Below are 20190 nucleotides of genomic sequence, written 5' to 3' on the forward strand. Positions count from 1 at the left end.
CAGAATTCTGAAAATTTGATTCTGACATTTCTTTCAGTTTCCTTGTTTTTATGAAACGCAAGAGAGTTTTTGGAAGTCCTTCCTTTGCCATTTTCACTGAGACCACTTGTTCATCTCTTTTTTGAATTTTGGTTTACAGGCTCATCTTAAGCAGGCGATCTCTTTTCTTTCCCTGCATTCTTCCCCATCTGGCAGTTATGTGACTTTCTCTACCCAACCCTTGGGGGCCTTTAGTTCAGAGTGAACTCTTACATTAGCAGCCTGGGGCTCTAGCCCAGACATGATATTGGGCATATTGCAGATTTCACTTGAGTCAGCAGCTTGACTGAGGTCCTGTTGGAAGGCCCTGGTCTTCCTCTGTCTCCCTAAGCTTACAGTTTCATGCAACGTGTAACCCCTGAGAGCTGTCAACAGACTTTGTCAGCTTCCTGTTAAGAGGGGTGGGTACCCCTTCAGGCCCCTCATGCGGAGCTGTGAGCCTGGATCTCTGCCCTACCTCCTGCTGGAGGCCGTGACTCCTGCCGTATCCTGGGATCCACATTCCCACCCACTGTGCCTGCTTCCCAGCCTGGAGCCCTGGAGGTTCACCAATACTGCCCCCTCTCCCACTTCTCATTTCTTGTCTTCCTGTTTTTGAGCTGGACTTTGTCTTTTTAACTTTCTCTCTTCATATTTATTATTGCTGTGTGTTTGGAGCAAGAGGGCTGAGGGTGCAGGGGGAAGACGAGGCATAATGAACAATGTCATCTCAACTCTACATTGTGCAAGGTCTGCCATCATTTAAAATTTTAAACAATTTTTCAACCTGAGACAGTATCTATTGACTCTCCGCACTGACAGATGAGGAAATTAGCCTAAAAGGATTAAAAATGACAATACATATCTCTGGCATGCCAGCGCACTGGGGGCAGTACTCCTGAGTCTGTTTTTCTGACAAAACAAGGTTGCTGTTTCAAAATTGTATAAATATATCAAGCATCTATCTTGATTTCGCTTTCTAGGAAAACACAGAAATAAGGCACCAATCACCATAACAAGGAATTTTTTCCTTTCCTTTTGTCAAGCGTGTTTTATGAGGGTGAAGAAGTGGCTCTGTGGAGGATAGAAATAATTCCCAGAAAAACCATGATTCCATCCAATTATAATATTTGTAGGCAAATATATGAACCCAGGTGAAAAATTGTAATGCCCAGTTGGATAAAACTTCACTAAGTAGGGGTGCCTGGGTGGCTCTGTCGGTTAAGCGTCTGACTTCAGGTCAGGTCATGATCTTGCAGTTCGTGGGTTCGAGCCCTGCGTCTGGCTCTGTGCTGACAGCTCAGAGCCTGGAGCCTGCTTCGGATTCTGTGTCTGCCTCTCTCTCTGCCCCTCCCCCGCTTGTTCTCTCTCTCTCTCTGTCTCTCTCTCTCTCTCTCTCTCTCTCTCAAAAATAAAAACATTAAAAAAAAAACCCACTTCACTAGGAGTTTAAGGTTTAGGTCAGCTTGATCCAATTTGATCAAGTTGTATTCAATTTCTGTGGGCTTTGAGGGGATTCTGGAAGTGAAGAAATTACCATTCCAGCTCTTGGAGAGGGGGAGAGGAATTAAATACACTGTGGTCCATGCTGGCTTGACGAGCTTTAGAAAAGTTGTTTCTGAGTGATGCCTCCAATGACAGCTGAAGGTTTAAGAACAAACTTCTCCATCTTGTTGAAGGCCCAACAATGAGGAAACAATGAATGGCTTTATATGAAAATTTCCCATTGGCTTTTTATGGATCAACCCAGTGTTCTAGAAATGGAAACAATAATCATCAATTGGCTAGGGATATATCTCCGAAGGGTATAGAAATTCAGTTATTTCAATGTTGAGGTCTAGAAGGGTGACAGACATAGTTCTAGAGAAACCTCTTTATAACCAGCAGACGAAGTCAGATTTCCTCTTTGGTCTGTAGGTTCTCTCTCGTTAAGGAGTGGATCTTGGAGAAGACTGTGGGATGTGTCTCCAGCAGTAGGTGGGCAATTCTGTCCTGGGGGTAAGGATACCCTAATGGAGGCTCTCTCATCTAACTCCCTGCATATTGGGACAAGCATTGTCTTTATACTTTGCTTACAGGAGTGCCTGGGTGGCCCAGTTGGTTAAGCATCTGACTGTTGATTTCAGCTCAGGTCATGATCTCACAGTTCATGAGATCAAGCCCCACATTGGGCTCTGCGCTGACAGTGTGGAGCCTGCTTGGGATTCTCTCTCTCCATCTCTCTCTGCTCCCCCACCTCCCATCTGTCTGTCTGTCCCTCTCTCCCTCTCTCTCTCTCTCAAAATAAATAAATAAACTTTTAAAACAAGAACTATTATAATTCACTTCTAAGGTGAACTCACTTATCCAAACCCTTCCATGACTTTGGCACAAAGTCCAAATCTCTCCGTAAAAGACTGCTTGCTCTGGACCCTGCCAGCCTCTTTTGCCTTACCCCTGTCCACTCTTCTTCTACCCTGAACTTGGCCCCAGACATACCCAGCTTATTTGCAGGTCTGTGAATTCATTCAGCTTTCATGCCTGTGTCTATGCTGTGCCCTCTACCTGGAGATGCATCCCTGCCCTTCCCCCCTCCAGGAGGCCTTCCCTCATCTACCAGCGATAGGCAGCTAGTAATGGAGAGGATAATTTTGGCAGTGTATGGCCAGACCAAATAACGGTGGCTCACATAAGATGATACTTAATGGCTTTTTCACCTGAAAGTCCTGGTTGGTATGGAGCCTCTGCTTTACAAAGTTGTCTGTGGTGCAGATTCCTTCTAGATTTTTCTGCATCTGGAAGACATGTCCTTTGTCCTCAAGCTGGCTTGCTGTGAGGGGAGCAGGAGGAGGAGCAGGAGGAAGAGCAGGGACAAACCCTCCAACGTGGAGAGGAGCAGAAAGGGCAGGTCTCCTCGCTTCAAGGGCGTGACCAAGAAGTCACACACATCACTTTCACTCATATCCCATTACCCGGACCGACTTGCATGGTCACACCCAGCTGCAAGGGAGGCAGGGACATGTAGCTTCTGGGAAACTTCTATCGTTATGGGGGGAATGGGGAGGACGGAGATTGGGGCAATGGCTGGCTGTGGATGATGGCTATGAGAACAGAAAGACCAGCCAGAGTGGATGAAGGTGAATTTGACCATAAGGAAGTCCAATAGGAAATAAGGTGACATCAAAGATGGACACATGGGGGGGGCGCCCAGGTGGCTCCGTCAGTTAAGCGTCTGACTTTGGCTCAGATCATGATCTCACGGCTTGTGAGTTTGAGCCCCGCATGAGGCTCTGTGCTGACAGCTCGGATTCTGTGGCACCTGTCTCTCTGCCCCCTCCCCTGCTGTCACTCTGTCTCTCTCCCTCCCAAAAATAAACATGAACATTTTTATTTTTTTTATTTTTTTTTAAACGTTTATTTATTTTTGAGACAGAGAGAGACAGAGCATGAACGGGGGAGGGGCAGAGAGAGAGGGAGACACAGAATCAGAAGCAGGCTCCAGGCTCTGAGCCGTCAGCCCAGAGCCCGACGCGGGGCTCGAACTCATGGACCGTGAGATCGTGACCTGAGCCCAAGTCAGATGCTCAACCGACTGAGCCACCCAGGCGCCCCGAAAATTAAAAAAAAATGGACACATGGGGGTGCCTGAGTGGCTCAGGTGGTTGGGCATTCGCCTTTGGCTCAGGTCGTGATCTTGCGATTTGTGTGTTCGAGCCCCACATTGGGCTTTCGGCTGGCAGCACAGAGCCTGCTTCAGATCTTCTGTCCCCCCCCCCCCCCCGGTCCCTCCTTCATTCATTCTCTCTCTCTCTCTCTCTCAAAAAAAAAAAAAAAAAAGATGGACACATGGCAAGGCATGAGGAAACAAGATAGGAGCCAGGTGACAGTGAACTGGAGAATATTCCCGCGTCCATAGCTTTACTCCTGTAAGTCTTCTCTCATCTCTCCAGGCTCAATTTATATGCGTGATCTCCTCGTGGAATCCCCTACTGGTAATTCTAATCTTTCTCAGGTGTAAATGAAAAGCCTCCTCTCTGGGCTACTAACCGGACCACAAGGACTGCAGTAATCTTTTACTGATGCCTATTAGAAGCAGGTACTTTATACAGCTCCCATTTTCTTCCCACAGTGTCCTAAGTGGGCTTTTAGGGGTTCCATGAAAAACGCTTCTCTCTTTCTCTTCCGAAATGAGGACCCCATGGAAAGAAGATCCAGGAGACTGGCGAATGGAGACCAGCGTGAGCTTTTTATCGATAAACTGGGCAGCATGGCCTCCTATCTGTGGTCAGAGGTTTTACTGCGCTCCACTTTCCCGCCGTGGACCTGGGACAGCCCACCAGGGGTAAGTTTGGACTTCGGAGTCACCCGCTTACTCAGCATTTCTGCCTTGCACTAGCGTGGTGCCGGGGGGGACAAAACCGGAAAACATCCCCCGGTCTCATAGCCTTTTAGTGAATTAGCTCCACCCACCGGGAACTGTGGTCCAAAGTCTGTTGCTCCTCCCCAGTAGCTCGGTCTTCCTCTGTGTGTGTGTGTGGGGGGGGGGGGGGGGATGGGGGTGTAGGGGGAGGCATGGGGGCAAGAGGTCAAAGCATTGCTCCCGTGGTGTCTGATCCCCGTGTCTGATGCAAGGTAAGAGGAATGAAGCTTTCACCATAACAATCCCTAAGGAGAGGAACTGTTCTGCCACATTAGAGACTCAGAAGCCAGCGCTGAGATAAGGACCATGACTTGCTAGCCCCACCTAGATATTAGGTGGCAGACGGTTTTGGAACCAAGTCTGTCCAGGTCCAAAATCTGGAGTTTAGTCACTAGCTCCAGTAGCTTGTAAGCTCTTCAAGGGAAACATTACGATAAAATATCTCCATATTCCCTGCAGTGCTAACAAAGTATTTATTGAAAGACGCGTGGCAATTTGGTCTGAAGGCCTGGGTGTTTGGGCTCATGTTTATTGCTTCTTTGTCCTTGTCTGGTGTTCAGTCAAGTTTCTTTACCGGGACAGTTCATGGGGGAGCAGCGACCAGTGATGCTGCTCCGGGATGTTCTCGCCTCTTCTGCAGGATGTTTCTGTGCTGGATTTGATGGTGTGAGGCTCTTTGCTTATGGTTTTGGAATCTACGTTTTCCCTTGAGCCCCCTACTACCTACGAGGAGGGAAGGGCAGGGTGGGGAAGAGACTCACCTAGCGGCACAGAGGGATTAAGGGCCATGAGCAGTTCAGGCTGGTGGTTGAGTTGGTAACCCTTCCAACTAATGTCCTTAAATAGTTGTCTAGCATCTATTTCACGAGGGCAAGGAGAGACTGGCTTTATATTAATAGAAATCGTACAGAAAGGGAAATTCAGTTACTAATTTGCCTCCTTAGGCAGAAGTGATATCCACATTCTGAGAACTGTCTGCCAAGTGTTCCCTGCTATCCCGTGGTTCTTCCACGCTTCAGTTTTCTTTTGCAATTTGCTGAACCGTACCACTTTTTGGCAGGTGGATTGAAGGGTTTTATATTTACATAATGAAATAAGCCACTAGTTTCCAGTAAAACAGCCCCAACTCCATGGAACAGACCTTTGCAGAATTTCAGGCCACCATGACCTGTTCCCTGCAGACGACGGTGCTTGGGAGGAACGCTTTATTTTTATTTTCCACTGGAGGGCGCTGTGTACCTTGGTGGAAGTAAAACCCTCTTCTAGCTCACCAGTTTATTCTAGTGATCTTTTAGCTTCCCTCATGGATTTGTGCCCTGAGCACTCATCCAGCTGTCCATTCCTTAATCTGGCTTTTTCCAAAGTTTTACAGGGCAGCAGCGTCAGGGTTCAGATGAGACCCGCACTCAAGTCTGATCCCTACCGGGTTACTGCACTGAGACTTACCTCCCCAATAAAAACACCAGGGCTTACCCCCAGCCTCCCCCCATATGTATGTGTCTACTACATGTCTCCACACTATCTGTGGTTTAATTTCCATGACTTTATGTCCTTTGCCTTTGAGAAAACACAAACGAGTCATCTCTCAAGCAGAACCTGCTTCCTGGGTCACAATTTCTACCTCTGGATCGGCAGCATGATCCCCCTGTCCCCCCAAGTTGTCTGCACGAGGCTTTAGAAGATGTCCTCTCCAGCTGTCGCACGCAAAGGACTCACCTGGGTATCTCGTGAAAATGTAGATTCTGACGGAGTAGACCTTGGGACTGGGGCCTTGAGAGTCTGCACCAGCCCTGAGTGATGTCACTGTTGGTTGACCTAGCACGTTTGGAATAGCAAGATTTACTGGCTTTTGCCTCCAGAAGTTTTCCCACTCGGTTTTGCATATGCGGATGTAGGCAGACAAACTCGAGAACGGAGGCAGGTCAGTGTCTGTATAGAGCTTTGACTCTTACTTCCGTAAACCGTTCCTGCAGGGCTGCCCTCCCCCGGACTTTGCTCCTTCTTGTCCATGTCCCTTTCCCTAGCTGGACAACCAGGAAGCGATGTGTCGATGCTTGTGTGTGCCACACCTGTGCCTCAGGTTGTCTTCCACTGTCATACAACGTAATTTCTTTTCATTTTCTTTGATGTCCCTTTTTCACTGGGAACCTGATTCAGGATACCGTGGATGGTAGCTAATGGTAACAGCAGGCCTCACATGTGCACAAAGCACCTTAATACCCACAAGACAGTAGGGGTAGAGGCTATGGGCCAGGGCTCCAGAGTCTGCCCACCTACATTCAAATCCTGCCTCTGCTACTTTCTAGCTGGTAGGCCTTGGGCAAGTTACTTAACCTCTCTGTGCTTCCATTTCATCATTTGCACAATGTGGCTAACGATGCTTCGTGAGTCGTTGAGAAGATCAAATGAGATAATGTGTGTGAGGCACTCAGAAGGGACCTGACATATAGGAGGCCCTAGATCACAATCGGTGATGTTATAATTCCTCAATCCCATGAGGAAGCCGAGGGAACCCGAGGCTCAATGAGGAGAAGTGAGTCGCACTCAGGATTCCACATCAAGAATGGTGGCACAATTGGGACCAGATCTGACTCCAACTCCAGTGCTCACCGCACCCCCACCATACTTCCAAATGCCAAGTTTTATTACCCTAAGATTTTAGCACAGAGTGTGGCTGCTTTCCCAGCGTTCGACTGATCTTTTGTTTCCTTTCCTTCTAATGGAGCATTTCCAGCTGGGGTGATTCATGGATCTGGGACCGCATGGCTCCCATTAACTTCGAGGAAAGTCATAAGGCAAAACCCACATCAATCAAGCTTCCAAATTATTCATCCATCTTTACAGGTGACACGTGGATTAAGACGAACAGGGAGTGAAGTGGGTATCGTACAATAACTATTTAGATTTATGAAAATTGCCTAAGAGCTTATGCCAAGTCCCCACACTGAACTTTGTTTTGTTTTCACAAGATTGAACTTTAGGGATGAGAGAGAGGATGTCACAAGAGAATGGCCTTGAAGCTTGAAGTCCGAGGGGCTGGGACTCCCAGCTTCACTACTAGTTAGACTTGTGATTTTTGAGAAAGGCTTTTAACCTCTTAGAATCTGTTTTCTCGTTCTGTTATTCATCCTTACGATAAACCAAGGAGTTAGTTACTGTCCCCATCGTACAGATGTTGAAACTGAGGTACTGAGAAGTTAAGTGACTTGATGGTGACCAAAAAATAAAGCAGCCTTCGAACCCCCTATATTTGAGTCCAGAAACCTATGTCCTTTTACCACTCTAGCCCATAAATGAAATGACAAGTCTAAAAACAGCAGGCACTGTGTAGGAGCTTAAGAAACCTTTACTCAATCTGAATCTTGAGGATACAACTCATGTCATATTAATCCCTTCTTCTCTATTGTACCTTTGTACTTAGTAGGTTCTCAATTAATAAGAGTTGAGCTGCCTTATTACCCCTCTGGAAATGGTTCTGTTTTTATTTAATAATTTTCTTAGATGAATTTTAATAGGCAGACCACAATGCTTCTTGTACAATATCTTCTGGACTGCGAGGCGCGGGCATTCATTATTTTATGAGACGCATATGTCATGCATAACACAGCCCTTTTCTTAAACCAACACAACATGCAAATAGAAATTTCATGTAAAATCACATTCAGACAGTCTCAAAGTAGAAACAGATGTCTGAAAAATATGAACGCCAGGCTTATTAAATATTTTATCATCAAATATTTCATACATTTCAAAAATGTCATCTGTGAAAACACAGAAATACCGCCTCAGGAGAACCAAAATATTTAATCACTTTCAAGAAATTCTTAAAAATAAGTCTTCACCTCAGAACTATTCCAGGCAGAGAACAAATTTCCAGGTGCTGCAAGCTATATTTATTATATTTTCATCAAAATCAGTAACCTAGTTGAAGGAGATACAGTAATCAGTAAGGTCATTATTAGGTAAGATAATGACTTCTGAATGAATTCTCTCATTAATCTCATTACAAAATGGTAATGGTACCTGACTAATCATGCCGGAGGGGAGAGCTGTGTTGAATCAGAGCAAAATTAAGGCTGTAATCACAGAGCTGCTCTCTCCATTTCTTCATGAAAGCTTCGCTTGGGGTTTAGGGGCCGGTTTGAGGTTCCTCTGACCCTCTGAACTGCTGGTAGGGGGGTGCCTGGTGTAGCTAGGGGCGGGGTGAAGAGCCTTGGACAGCAGCAGTAGGGAGAACTGTCCTCTCCCTGCTTCTGTCCTCTACTTTCTGTGTGACCTTGGACAGCTCATGCCTGTCTCTGGGCTCCATTTCCGGTTTCCCTGACTTAGTCTCCTCTTCCACCCTTGCCTCTTAAACACATATGGCAGATCACATCACTCCCACAATGGCTGCCCGTCTCACCCCAGGAAGAAACCAGATCCTCACATGGACCACGCCCCCATTGCCTTCCGGACCTTATCTACCAGCCTCCTCTGTGACTTGCTTCGCTTCAGCCACACTGACCTTGCTGTTTCCTCTGCCTCTCACTTCACGTATCTGCAGGATTCACCCCCTCACGTCTTTTCACGTCTTTGCTCCAATGTCCAATGTCACCTTCTCAATAATGCCCACCTGACCGCCATATTGAACACTGCAGTCCATTCATCGGTATGCCAATTTCCAACTACATTTTCTTTCTCCACATCCTTGTCGCCTCCCAACACGCTATATACTTTACTAAGTTTCTTGGCTGTCTCCCCCCACCCCCACCCCCACCGAATGTAAGCTCCACAAGGCTAGGATTGTCGTACACTCACACATATGCCTGGCACACAACTGATGAGCAACAGCTCTTTGATGAATGTGGAATGTATCACATGCTTGTGGGTTCCCAACTTTGCTGGACACTGATGGAGGAACCCAGTGTGTGAGACGATTGGCCAGGGATGACGAAGCATACGTGCTGCAGTGAGGCCCAGTCTGGCAGTAGGGCTGGCTTTGCTTTTCCATCTTGCTAGAAACTGGAGCCACGTCAAGCCCCTTTATTTCCATGAGGACTGGCTGAGAACACACGTGGTGAGTTGCCAATGTTGAGTCAGAGAAACCCCAACAGACAGGAGAGTTGAGTCAAATCTAGTCTGATGGAATTAACAGAGACGAAAGGGAGGCCCTGTCCTGAGTCTCAACCCCAGGATAGAGGTCCAGCGTCAGGATGATGGGGCTCCGCAGCAGGAGGCCTGCAGAGACCCCAGGGGGTTCAGCAGATGGTGACTCCAGATGTTTGCACAGACTGCTCGTGACCAATGTAGGACAGGTAGCAATCTCCTGCAACCCTCCCCGGTCACAGCACACAGAAACCGGTCAGGCAGTGGTGTCTTTGTTCACACTGCGCCGATGAGAGAATCTGGAACGTGACTGGTACTCACAGATGCTCAATGAGTGTGTGAAGAGCCTCTGGATTGAGACTTGAATATGTTTGTTTCTGTGTGTCCCATTTTACAGGAGGGCAAAAATAAACCGTCCAGTGCTAACAAGGAGTCTAGAAACCGTATCACTGAAGGGAGCAGGGAAAATCCAAGGATGTTTAACCTGGTCAGCAGAAGGCAGGATGACAGTAAGCCTGGGCTTCCGTAACTGCAGGAACAGCATGTAAAAGCTACGTCATTTATATGTTATGTGGGCTTTAGAGCATGGACTGCAGGTAACTGGCCCCAGTGCCACCACACCACTGTCAAGTCTGGGGCAAACATCACTAGCTGATCATGAATATTTTCCTATTAAGCCAGACCAAACCTCAGAATCCTTTTCAACACAGTGCCTCAAATTCTCTCCACCAATTGAATGGAGCTGACATATAAGAGAAACCCTATTAGTGAAACTTTATCTAGAACACAAGGCTAGACCAATGATGGAAATTCCATTAACATTAAGCGAGAACATTTTGTGGGGGTTTTTTATTTTTCTTTCCTTCCTTCCTTCCTCCTTCCTTCCTCCCTTTCTTCTTCCTTCCTTCCCTCCCTCCCTCCCTCCCTCCTTCTTTCCTTCCTTGCTTCCTCCTCCCTTCCTTCCTTCCTTCCTTCCTTCCTTCCTTCCTTCCCTTCCTCCCTCCCTCCCTCCCTCCCTCCCTCCCTCCCTCCTTCCCTTTCTTCTTCCTTCCTTCCTTCCTTTTTTTTTTTTCAACGTTTATTTATTTTTAGGACAGAGAGAGACAGAGCATGAACGGGGGAGGGGCAGAGAGAGAGGGGGACACAGAATCGGAAACAGGCTCCAGGCTCCGAGCCATTAGCCCAGAGCCCGACGCGGGGCTCGAACTCACGGACCGCGAGATCGTGACCTGGGTGAAGTCGGACGCTTAACCGACTGCGCCACCCAGGCGCCCCCCTTCCTTCCTTCCTGAAAGAGAGAGAGAATGAGAGTGCATGCAAGCAGGGGAGGAACAGAGGGAGAAGGAGAGAGAGAATCTTCAGCAGACTCCACGCTCAGCATGGAGCCTGACGCAGGGCTCAGTCTCGCGACCGTGAGATCATGACCTGAACCAAAATCAAGAGTTGGATACTTAACAAACTGAGCCACCCAGGTGCCCCAGGAACATTTTGTTATAAGCAAAGATGAAGTAAGTTTCCCTGGGGGCAATGGTTTCTCATCACTGCTCAAGAAAAGGCTGCTTCTCTCTCTTCTTTCCCATGGTGTTGTCTAGTGGCAAGGAAGGCATCCAAGTCCTCATTGGTATGTGGTGAACACATTTCAGTGTGGAGAGTTCAGACCACGAGTTACATCCAACAGGGCACTTTAACAACTAAGGACTAAAAAATAACGATAATTATGTGATTCACCATAGAGGCATTAGCTAACACTACAGTGGCCATCATGTTGCGATATAAATGTATTGAATCAGTATGTAGATACCTTAAATGTACACAATGTCATGCGTCATTTAAATCTCAAAAAGAAAAGAGCTAAGGACAGTGACTTCAAGAACAAGAAGGACAAGGCACTCCAATACAGAGGACAGTGTCCTGGAAATGCTGCATGGTTGTTCCCAGGAAGTTCTGCCACTGTCTCCTGTTAACCAGGTCCCCATTTCAATGGCTCTAGCTGGTACTACATCCCTTGCATTTTGGCCCAGTACTATTTAGTCTCCAGATTCTATAGTTCATCCTGTAGCTCCCTTGCTTAGGGTGCTTTTGGCCCTCACTATGGGCACTGGTGGTGAGCTTACACCCTGGTATCCTCAGCTGTGTTCCCTGCAAAGGCATAGGAACTTTTGAATCCCCTGTGGGATACACCCAGGGAACTGGGCTCTCTCTTTCTCTCTCTCTTTGCCTCATTATAGCACACCAGAATTCCTTGAGGCTGTCCATGCTGGTGGAGAGGTGCCCCCCAAAGTAACAAAGGTAAAACAGGCCTAAGTGCACTTTGTTTCAGCCCTCAACCTGTAATATATATGGGACCTTTCTACCACCTAGTCCTTCCCTACCCCGATCCTGGGGATTTCTTTTGGAGGAGGAGCCAGGACACTTGAGTCTCTTGTCCATATAATTCTCTCTCCACTTCTTTCCTCACCTTCCCCTCTCTCTCTGATGGGAACTTACCTATCATATTCTATAATATAACTATAGAAAAATTCAATAGTCTGACACCTCTAGACTCTGTTCTTGATAATAAAGAAATATTTAAAATGTAAAGACTTTAATCTTTCTCAACAAAGCCTATCTTTCAAGGCTATTATCTTGCCTCAGAACTCTAGTTTGATTTGAAGTTGGGCAATGATATCCTTGGTCTAGACTCTGGGTGGTACCTAGGCCTCTGCCCTGAAGCCACAAGGCTATTGATTTAATAGATGGGGAGTTACAGAACACCATGACTCACAGAGAAGGAAAAACATGGGCTTTTCCATTCTAAAAAGTTACTTTTCTATGGATTAACCAGAATGCACAAAAAGATTTGTGTTTAAGGGTGTCATAGCATTATGTATACAGTTTGGCCTTTCAACAACATGGGTTTGAACCATGTGGGTCCACTTATATGCGAATTTTGTTGGCTAAACACAGTACAGTAGTGTGAAGGTATTTTCTCTTCCTTATAGTTTTATTAATAATATTTCCTTTTATCTAGCTTACTTTATTATAAGAATACAGATATTATTAGAACATACAAAATATGTTTTAATTGACTACTGATATCGGTAAGGCTTCTGGTCAACAGTAGGCTATCAGTAGTTACATCTTGGGGGAATCACAAATTATACTTGGATTTTCAACTGTATGGTGAGCAGGTGCCTCTAATCCCTGCATTGTTCCAAGGACATCTGTAATTTTTTTTTTAAGAATTTGGAAACAAATGGCCAACAAAAAGGGATTCCTAAATTTGTGATATTAAGTGATATCATAGATTATTTATTTACATGAGTAAAATTTTATAATATATTATTAGGTGAAGAAAGCACATCACAAAATGGCATTTTCTTTCTTTTTTTTTATTTATTTTTTTTTAACGCTTATTTATTTTTGAGACAGAGAGAGACAGAGCATGAACGGGGGAGGGGCAGAGAGAGAGGGAGACACAGAATCAGAAACAGGCTCCAGGCTCTGAGCCATCAGCCCAGAGCCCGACGCGGGGCTCGAACTCACGGACCGTGAGATCGTGACCTGAGCCGAAGTCGGACGCTCAACCGACTGAGCCACCCAGGCGCCCCAACAAAATGGCATTTTCAATAGCATAACCTTTTGTTAAAAGTAAATAGCTATCTGTCTCTGAATGGTAGAATGGTAAGTGACTTTTATTTTCTTCTTTGTACATTTTCGTATTTTCCAAATTACCAGTGAACGTGTGTTAGTTTTGGGGTCAGAAATAAATGCTTTGTTTGTTTGCTTGTTTGTTTGAGGAGAAAATGCAGGTAATCCCTTGATGGGGATGATGAGGGTGGATTCAAGGACCAGCTGGAGGACGCTGGGACCGTTTTAGCTTTTCCAAGTCTGAAAGACTCTGGTTCTGGTATTTCCCCAACCTTGGCCTCTGGCCCAGTGGTGTGGTGAGAGAGTGGAAGGTCCTTCCCAGGTTTGGTAGCTCCCCAAGTCCTGGGACAATGTCCAGAGGGCCCCAACCAGCACAGAAAATGTCTACTCCCCATGAAGCCTTCCCATCCTAGAAACACTCCATTTATTTAAGAGCCATGGTGCCACGAGAGCTTTCTGCCTGCACTTAAACCTTGAGTACTCTGGAGTTTCAATCTTTTATGAAATAGCTTTTCATTTTTCCCTCTCTACGAAGGGCTATTACAAGCCACTGAGTGGTTCTTTGTACATCAATTTTTAATCTTGTTAAGGTGTTTTTTTTTTTCACTTGACCAGTGCTCAGTTCATAAATAAAACATCAAAAATTTGTTCCAATTCCTTCTTAGGTGTTGTTTGTGTTTGTTTTAGTATGGTCTCCCACTGGGGAGGAAGAGAGCAGTGAACACATCAGTATTTGCCCATGTCCTTTGCCTGTGTACAACCCTTCCGTGGCTTCCAATTGCCAACCAAAGAAAGCCCATGATTTTCAGCATGGCATTTAAGACCTGCCATGACTTGGCCCAAATATCCCTTCCAGCTCAGCTTCTCTCTTCCAACACACCTCCCAAGGCCAAAACCAACCTCTGTTCCGGATCATACTCCATTTCCAGTCTTCTTCCCTCTGCCCACTCTGTGCCCTCTACTGGGAATACTTGGAAGACTTGGAATGATTTCAGTTCAACATTTTGTACATGATTCTCTTGAGTTGTATTTAAGTTTCTGCCTTACAGATTTTGCCTGGTTCCTTTGTAGATAAGACTGCGGCTTAACAAACGTCGGACTTGACGTCAGAGCGATCTGGGTATGAGTTACACTTTGTGACACTAGTCAAGAATTGGCAGTTCTGCTTATTTATTTGTAAAATAGAGAGGGATGCCTACCTAATGGGGCAGTTATGAGAATTAAGTGCAAATGTGTATGTAAGAGTGCTGAGCAGTGGGCATGGCATGTATAGGACTTCAGTAACCATGAAATCCAAGTTTTAGACAATATTTATGCATCCAACTGCACACTTGTGCAGTGTAATGAACACCTGTGTATTCATGCCTTCGATCCAATAGTTGTTAACATCTGTCTCTTGATGCTTTATCTATCAACCTAGCTGTATCTATCCAACCATCCATGTATTATCTACATTTCTGTTTATCCATCTAGATCTATATAAACTCTGTCATTGTTTTTATTTTTGTTTTTGTTTTTTTTGGCTGTAGCACTTGGAGGAGGTAGGAGACATAATGATTCTTTATGCCTCATATACCTAAAAATAAGAAATCTATAACAGAATGCTATTTTGCACCCAATAACATTAACACTAATTTTATATTGTAATCCACTATCAAGTCCTCATTGAAATTCCTCAGTTGTCCCCCAAATATCTTTTATAGTTTCCCCTCAACCAAGAACCAATCAAAATTCATATATTGCATTTGATTGTTATAGCTCTTCTGTGTCTTCATCTAAAACATCTCTCACACATGGGTCTTCATTGATTTTTGGAAAAACTTGGCCTCTGTCTTATAGAATGTGCTACAGTTTGAAGTTTTCTTTTCTGTTTTTTTATTATTATTAGAGAGAGAGAGAGAGAGAGAGAGAGAGAGAGAGAGACAGTATGAGTGGGGGAGAGAGGCAGAGAGAGAGAATCTTAAGCAGACTTTGTCCTCAGCACTGAGCCCAACGAGGAGCTTAATCCCAAGACCTTGGGATCATGACCTGAGCCAAAATCAAGAGGCAGTCAACTCAACGGAATGAGCCACCTAAGCAACCCTGAAGTTTCTTATTGTTTTCTTCCAGTATAATTTAACTTTTTCCTTTACCCCTTTTATCTTCCACAAATGGCATAGACTATAGGTCTTCCTGAGTGGTCAAGCAGGGCTTAATTCTTTCCTTTTCATCACCAAGTTTCAAAGTAAGGAATTGGAGTAACTGTCACTTTTGGTGTTGGCATCTGAGTCTCTCTCCCTCTCTCCATAATCACTAAGGATTCATGGATTTTTAAATTCACGCATTCTGTTATTATCCGTTACTTTCATTGTTGGTTTTGATGCTTGGATTGTTCTAATTTGGCGAATGGGAACCCCTTCAAGCCAACTCCTGTGCCTTTTCTTAAAACCTCCTCCATTTCCCCCTAACATATATTGTGAAAATGTTAAGCCTCTGGAAAATTGGAAAGATTCTTCCAGTGAATACCCATTGCACTGCATCTAGATTCTACCACTCATATTTTACTATATGTGCTTGATCACATATCTGTGCTTCCATTCATTTCCCCATCCATCCATGAATTTATCTAGGTATGATGTGAGAGCCCAGTTTTATGTTTTTGCAAGTGACTGTCCAGTTGGCTTATATCATTTATCTTCAATGTCCCTATTTCTCTGAGGATAATATTCTTTCTTTAATAGCATCAACTCTTCATTTCTGGTGTTCTAATTCTGTTCCTTCGATGTATCTGTCAAATTATGTGCCAATGCCGTATTATTTCAATTTTAGAGACCTTACATGTTTTAACATCCAAGAGAACTAGTTCCCCTTGCCATCGCTCTAAGGTTTTGTGTTTTCCTTTTGCTTGTTTCCATATGAACTTTAAAGTCAAGTTGTCTTTTTCCTGAAAAACAGAAAAATGCTAGTCTTTTTACTTCTATTAGACTGTTTACATTACCTTCGGATATAGCAAGTTTGCCTTACCTAAGAAAACATCTATGGGGATGATCAGATTATTTTTATTATTAGAATTATTAATATTTTGAACTGTATTTATTTCCTAATATTGAACCATCCTTGCATTACTGTAATAAAATGTGGTCATATGTATTGTTTTCAATGTGCTGTTGGATCTGTTGATAACATTCTATTTAGGATTTTTGTGTAGTCTTTGATAAGGTTGAGGTTGGCCTGTAGATTTCTTTTTTGCACAATATTCATCAAGTTTATGTATCAGTGTTATTTTCACTTTATGCAAAAAATTCAGAAGTTTGCATTCTTTTTTCTGTTATTTGGAGCAGTTTAAATGGCATCGATTTGCAAAGCAGTGGTTGACAACATCCGGGCCTGGAAATTTTATAGAATTAGCTCTTTCGTAACTTTCTTCCTATTGTGAAAATTGATCTACTCAAGCTATCTTCCTTTGTGTCAATTTTGGTAAATGGCATTTTTCCTAGAAAATTGCCTTTTTCTTCTAGACTTTAAAATGTCTTTGCATGCAATTCTGCAAAGAGAGCTTGAGAAATTCTCGTTTCAATAGTTATTTCTTCCCCAACATTCCTTATTTTGTGTATTTGTTCTTTCTGCATAATTTCTCACGGGTTTAGTTGTCTATCTGTAGAGCCTGTGGGCTTTAATTTTTATGGAACCTACCGAAGTCTCCACAGTGACCTAATGTATTGTGAATTTTTGTGAATATTTCATGTGAACTTGAGAAAAAGTACATTCTCTATGTCAGTTGGGTTATACATTTTGATAGGCATACATGAGATCTACTTTATTGATTACGTTGCTTAGGGATTCTGTCCATCTTTACCTTTTGTCTACTTCATCTTTCCTGGAGTAAGAGTGATGTGCTAAAATCTCTTTTCATTAGTAGTTTCTGTACATTTCACTTTGCATCTCCTACAGTGCCTGCTTTATGTAGATTGCTGTGCGTTATTTGGTACAGTGATATTCACAACCATTACATCTTCATTTTGAATCGCAGCCTGTAACATTATCAAGTGTTCTGCTTCGTTTCACTGAACTTCTTTGGCCCGAATTTTATTTAGCTTGTTTTAGAACAAAGTACCACTTTTCTTTCTGTTTGGCACCCTTTGGCCCAATCCTTTATGTTTACCCTTCCTGGATCACTTACTTTCAAGTCTGTTTCTTTGGAAGTCAATCTGCTCTTTCTTCTAAGAGGTAAGTGCTATAGACCGAATGCTTGTGTCCCCTCAAAATTCACATGTTGAAACTTAATCCCCAATGTGATGGTATTAAGAGGTAGGGCCCTTGGGGGGCGATTAGGCCATGAGGGTGGAGCTCGTGTGAATGGCATCCGTGCCTTTATAAAGGAGACCCCAGAGAGCTCCCTCACCTTTTCTGCCATGTGAGGATACAATGAGAAGATGGCCATCTAGAAACCAGGAAGCCCTTAGCAGACACTGAGTCTGCTGGCACCTTGATTTTGGACTTCCCAGAACTGTGAGAAACAAATTTCTTTTACTTAAAAGCTACCCAGTCTCTGGTATTCAGGTTATAGCAACCTGAACAGACGAGGACAGAAATACTTATGATCATTAATTTTACTTGTCAACTTGACTGAGCTAAAGGATGCCCAGAGAGCTGATAAAACATTATTTCTAGGTGTGTCTGTGAGGCTGTTTCCAGAAGAGATTCATATTCAGATCAGTAGACTGAGTAAAGGAGACGTCCTCACTGATGCAGGTGGGCACCATCCCATCCGTTAAGGGCCCGAGTAGAGCAAAAAGGTGGATGAAGCATAAATTATCTCTTGGCTTGAACTGAGACATCCATCTTCTCCTGCCCTCAGACATCAAAGCCCCAGTTACTGGGCCTCTGGACTCAGGCTGGACTTAAAACACTGGCTCCCTTGGTTCTCAGGACTTGGAGTTTGGACTGGGGCACCATCAACTTTCCTGGGCCTCCAGCCTGCAGATGGCAGATCGTCATGGGACTTCTCAGCCTCCGTGACCACATGAGCCAATCCCTTGTAATAATCTCTTTCTATACATCTACATTTTTCCTATCAAGTCTGTTTCTCTAGAGAACACTGACTAATACAATGAATTAATAAGTCTATCTACATTTACTGATAGGATTTAAGTTTAGATTCAGTTCTGTCATATTTTATGTTTTATTTATTGTGTATCTTTTGCTATGGACTCTATTTTCTTAAACTTTTATGTTTTGTTTTGTGTTTGTATTTCTTTTGTTGTTTAGAAAGGATTGTGTTTTTGTCTTCATGGTTATGTCCATACTACTGCCTTTATTTAGTGCCCTTAGTCCCCCTCTCTTTACTTGTGTTTCTACTGTTTGGTTTGTTAACTTTATTTTTTTTTAATTTTTTAATGTTTATTTTTGAAAGAGAGAGAGACAGAGCGTGAGTGGGGGAGGGGCAGAGAGAGAAACACACACACAGGATCCGAAGCAGGTTCCAGGCTCTGATCTGTCAGCACAAAGCCTGATGTGGGGCTCTAACCCACGGACTGTAAGATCATGACGTGAGCCGAAGTCGGACACTTAACTGAGCCACCCAGATGTCCCTGGTGTGTTAACTTTAAATGGTATTCATTTGTTCTCAACTTTTTTTTTTAATGTTTATTTTTTGAGACAGAGAGAGACAGCGTGCAAGTGGAGGAGGGGCAGAGAGAGAGGGAGACACAGAATCCGAAACAGGCTCCAGGCTCTGAGCTGTCAGCACAGAGCCCGACGCGGGGCTCGAACCCACGAACCATGAGATTATGACCTGAGCCGAAGTCAGACGTTCAACCGACTGAGCCACCCAGGCGCCCCTGTTCTCAACTTTTAGCTATGCAGCAATAATGAACTTACTCCACTTGGTTTTTTCTCTTTCCTTTCCCCTTTTTAGTTATATAATTTCGACATTCTCAAAGTAGATGATGTTTGCATACTTTCACATTTGTGAAAATCTAAGTTTTAGTCATAGTTCTGTCATTGAATAATCCAATGATCAAAATCAGTGTTTTGACCAATGTTTCTCCAATCATTTCCAGGTTGGATAAAGTTCTCCCTCTGGTAGATTCCTCAGGAAGGACTCATGAATACAATATTGTGTGAATCTTTGCATATGTGGAACTATTTCCCTTAGTCTTAATAGTGAAGAACAGATGACTGGTTAGAAAATTCCTTCCTTCCATGGTTTTATATACTTGGGTTTCTTTTTTTTTTTTAATTTAATTTTTTTAATGTTTATTTATTTTTGAGAGAGAGAGAGACACAGAGCATGTGCAGGGGAGGGGCAGAGAGAGAAGGAGACACAGACTTTGAAGCAGGCTCCAGCCTCTGAGCTGTCAGCACAGAGCCTGACGCAGAGTTCAAACTCACGAACCATGAGATCACAACCGGAGCCGAAGTTAGACACTCAACCAACTGAGCCACCCAGGCGCCCCCATATACTTGAGTTTCTTGAATGCATTACTCTATTGATGACTAATTTTATATGTTCCTATTGAGATATATAGTGCCTGGATTATTGTTAACCCCTTGGTTTCTGTGTCTGAAGGCTCAGAAGATATTTTCTGGTTTCTGAACATCTAATATTTTCATTAAGATAGAACTTGGTGTTCACTGTTCTGGGTCAGTTTCCCCAGGCATATAGGGAGGCTTTTTTAAAAAATATTTTTCTTCTTCTTAAATTTATTTTTGTATTTTGAGAGAGAGTGAGTGCATGTGTGCGTGGGTCGCGAGAGCCATGTGAGAGCAAGCGAGGGTGGGGCAGAGGGAGAGGGAGGGAGAGAATCTTAAGTAGGTTCCACACCCAGCACAGAGCCTGATGCAGGGCTCAGTCTCACCACTGTGAGATCATGACCTGAGCTGAAATCAAGGAAATCAAGAGTTGGTCACTTAACTGACTGAACCAACGACGTGCCCCCAAGGGAGGCTTTTTGATATGTAAATTTATGTCTTATTTTATTTCAGGAAGTTTTCTTGAATTATAGTTTTAATGGAGAGTTCTGGTCCGTTGTTTTCTTTTCCTAGTTCAAAACCCCTGATTATATTCATATTGGTCT

General features: G+C 44.0%; 1 long non-coding RNA gene across 5 annotated transcripts in view; it reads left to right on the top strand.

Annotated features, from left to right (window-relative positions):
* Window positions 1-20190, top strand: part of LOC123381573 — a 111255-nt gene that overhangs the window by 12132 nt on the left and 78933 nt on the right. For 3 of the 5 annotated variants that reach the window (XR_006588734.1, XR_006588731.1, XR_006588732.1), the window contains exon 2: window positions 4190-4339. This is a non-coding gene — a long non-coding RNA (uncharacterized LOC123381573). Of the gene's footprint in view, window positions 1-4189; window positions 4340-5981; window positions 10409-10599; window positions 10642-20190 lie in introns of those variants that run through there. The other 2 variants (XR_006588735.1, XR_006588733.1) reach the window with 2 other exon arrangements.

Source organism: Felis catus, chromosome D4 (assembly GCF_018350175.1).
Source record: "Felis catus isolate Fca126 chromosome D4, F.catus_Fca126_mat1.0, whole genome shotgun sequence".
In the NCBI taxonomy this organism is placed as follows: Eukaryota; Metazoa; Chordata; class Mammalia; order Carnivora; family Felidae; genus Felis; species Felis catus.